This window comes from Etheostoma cragini, chromosome 20 (genome assembly GCF_013103735.1).
Source record: "Etheostoma cragini isolate CJK2018 chromosome 20, CSU_Ecrag_1.0, whole genome shotgun sequence".
In the NCBI taxonomy this organism is placed as follows: Eukaryota; Metazoa; Chordata; class Actinopteri; order Perciformes; family Percidae; genus Etheostoma; species Etheostoma cragini.
Genome location: NC_048426.1, coordinates 19159026 through 19162596, shown reverse-complemented (window position 1 = coordinate 19162596; position 3571 = coordinate 19159026). Strand labels below are relative to the sequence as shown.

At 36.2% G+C, this 3571-nt stretch overlaps 1 long non-coding RNA gene across 1 annotated transcript in view; it reads left to right on the top strand.

Moving 5' to 3' along the window:
* The first annotated feature begins 1605 nt into the window (after positions 1–1605).
* The window catches only part of LOC117935643, a 10202-nt gene continuing 8236 nt past the window's right edge, over positions 1606–3571 (top strand). Inside the window, exon 1 of the long non-coding RNA XR_004654799.1 lies at positions 1606–1748. This is a non-coding gene — a long non-coding RNA (uncharacterized LOC117935643). The remainder of the gene's footprint in view (positions 1749–3571) is intronic.

Here is a 3571-nt window from a genome sequence, read left to right as displayed (position 1 = left end):
TACTCAAACAAAAGTACTGATAGGGCTGGGCGATATGGAGAAAATCAAATATTACAATATTTTTTAGATTGAGATTTTCCATAAATAATTATCAGTAATGTGGATATAATGACTAAGTGGGTAAAGGCAAATAAAAGAACAGTAACAACAGTCTGGTAAGTTTAGAAAATTACTTTACCATCACTTTACTGCAATGCTGCCTTTAAAACCAGGAAAAGACAACACAGATTACGATATTATAATATATCCAAAATCTAAGACGATATCTAGTCTCATGTCACGATATTGACACAATATCGATATATTGCCCAGCTCTAAGTATAGATACCTGTGTTAAAAAAGACTCTGGTAAAAGTAGAAGTACTGATTTAACTTCTTTACTCAAGTAAAAGTAACAAAGTACAAGCTTGGAAATTAACTTAAAGTATAAAAAGTCAAATTAGCCATGTGAATGACAACCATTTTTTTATGCAAAGCTAGCTGGACCAGACAGATGTTACTAGAGCACGCTGAGAATCTTCAGTAGACATGGAGAACTGGCTCTTTTTCTATTTACATGTATTTCTGCCAATAGGCCTAAAACATCACATATTGTATATGCTCATGTACAGAGACTGGGACTCCGGGTTAATAAGATTCTGAATGAGCAGCAAGATGTGAATTCTTTTTTTTAATCTTCCCCTTAACTTTTAAAAGGAATCTACAGTAATGTGTGTTTACTGAAATATGGAAAAAAATAAAGGATAACATGTGACTTACTAAATAGACATTAATAAGAAGTACACCATACTTTTAGAGTTACAACTAACAACTAGATGGCAAATTGCAGTGGTGCGAGAAGTGCAACGTATAGTTCCATGCAATTAGATTGAATTTGGTTTTGATGACGTGCAAAAATAATAACGGTAACGCCACTGAAATTATTAAACTAAAGAAACAAGCCACTGTTGTAGAATGTAAGAAGTAGAAAGTACCGCTATTCATGTTAAAAATGTAAGGAGTTGGCACAGAGATAAAAAGTAAAGTAAAAATATCTAAATAATCTACATGAGTAGGCTTGAGTCTGCTTCCCATTTCTGCGTTTAGTATAGACAGAACCGTTTGGATTGTTTCTAAAAATGTAAGGCCTGCACTGAGTACTTTTACTTTTAATACTTACATACTTTTATTCAAGTAAAAAAGGTAATTCTGCCTATTTGTGTAAATTCTAACTTTTATAGTTGCTTGGCTAAATATGGAACGGTTGTGCATAACGTTAGAACGACCTCTAGGATGCCGTGATTTCCCTGACAGATAATGCACGTCATGGAACGCAGACCAGCTACAGCCAGAACAGCTGTGTGTGAATGATCGAGATGCTAAGAGCTAATTTCAGTTTCATTAAATTTTCTCTCAAAGCTCAGAGAAATACATTAAAAACACATACCTCCATTGCTTCTCTCTTACGCGTAAACACCGCCTTGCACTATTAATCTTGTACAATATACAGACTAACAAAAGCACTGATACTTTACCAATAGTTTGCATTTGTTTGGTAACCTGATAGCTGATGTTAGCAATGAAATAGTACGAAAATAACTTAAAAAAAACTATTAGTCACGGAGGAAGTTGAACTTCCTGGAATAATACAGTCACCATAGGAGTTAAAACACGCTCGGAATGGGAGGAGCTAGACAGTAATATTCAGTTGGTTGTCATCTACAATTTCACAGCTAGATGGGAGAAATTCTTAAAGAATGTAGCTTTAAGTCAAGGATCTGAATACTTTGGCCCTTAGCTCACAAGAGGATTTACAAGGATAGGGAAGACAAAAACTTTGTTGCTAAAAATTATCTACAAGTATTGTAAATTTGTATTGCTTAAGAAACTTTGTCTTGTCACTAAGTAATAACTATAAACAGTGTCAGATTAGCTAGTGTATTAGTGGTACACCATGTTACTGTTTCTCCATGTGCGATTAATGTTGATTGTTGCACTCGTAAAATAAAACAATGTGCATGTGTAATGGCTGGCGTATGTGGCCTAAACATTACTTCCCACAGTTTTACATAACAAAGAGTATTGAGTTCAGTATCTTATCAGGCCACAACGGTCTTATAGCATAGTCTCAAAAAACACATTGACATTATTATATTTTGTAGGCACTGCTGCAAGTGGAATGTTTTAAAATTAAATTAAAAGAAAATTGCATTTTAAAGTCCATTACTGTCTACCAAGAGCCTTTGTCTGTATAAGCTTTCATACTGTGGGAATCCCGAATCCTGCAGCTCTCTCAGCATGAACTATTTACCCAAGAGAAAGAAGAACAAGTGCAGCAGAGCAGAAAAAGGGAGAATAATTCAGGTATGTTGTTTTGGGACTCTTCAGGTGAAGTGTATCTCTCCTCAAACAGCAGACCTCTGACCCACAGCCAATCACGGCCAGTCTGCACCTTAAAGAAGACTGACATCTGTCACTTGTCCTAGTATTTCTCTCAGCTTGTCTGACAGGGACACTTCAGAAACAGTGAGTTCAACTCTACACTAATTAGAAGTGCACCAATCACAAAGCTGCCAACACGGGTCTGCCACAGTGAAGCCATTAGCCACGAATATTTGCATCGTTACAGCTTCTTAAATTAGCTTGTTCGCAAAAGCTTGTAAATGACTTTAGCTTGTAATGAAGTTATTCCCAATCAATATTTTGTGCCAAAAGATTAATGATTTTTGTAAGTAACTGTGTAATAAGTAGAATGATGTGCAGGCTGTTGCTCAGGGCGATGAGGTCCACTTTGTTTCAATTGATTCTCTTAGTTGGGCTTAGTTTTGACCTCCTAGCTTGCTGCACAATAGACACTAAAATTGAACATTTATTCTATTTTCCTTGTATTATTATTTTGCATACACTGCGTTTGGGGAATATAAATGTTCTTCACACATGCTTACTGTTCAAAATTTATTGTATTTTTATACTTGCTCATATTTTCACTTAATTCCATGCCAACCTCCAATTTGCTCTATTTGTATTAATATTCTATCCACTTTCTTGGTTGTAGCCCTTTTTATTCTACTGTTGTAATAACTCAATCACCCCCCGGTGAACATTTAGATTAGATCTCATTTCATTTCTTTATGCTGTCTTTTTACAAAGATGTCCCGAAGCAATAAAAAGCTACAGGAACAACCTGAACACCTGTGTGGATGTTGCGCTGTCTCTCTTGTTGGTTTACATGCTTGTGCCATGTGTCTGGCGCCAAATGATGATCATGGGAGGTCAGTTCAACAGTCACTTGTCAAATGTTGAGTATTGTTTATTACAAAGCTAGTTTTGAGATTAGTAGAGGTGTTGCGGTACACAGAAGGGAATTCAGTACCGTGAGAAAACAACTAATGGGATGAATTTATTTTCATTTATTGTGAACAGACAGAAGTGCAGGTGTCAAAGACAAACAAAATCCTCTTGTTGGGAAAAGTGTTAACACTTTGCCCTCTGGCAACTTTGATAAACTATTTTCGTTCTCCGGGGAACCATCACCTTATCGTGGTGGAGAGGTTTGTGTGTCCCTATGAACCTGAGGGCTGTGTTGTCTGGA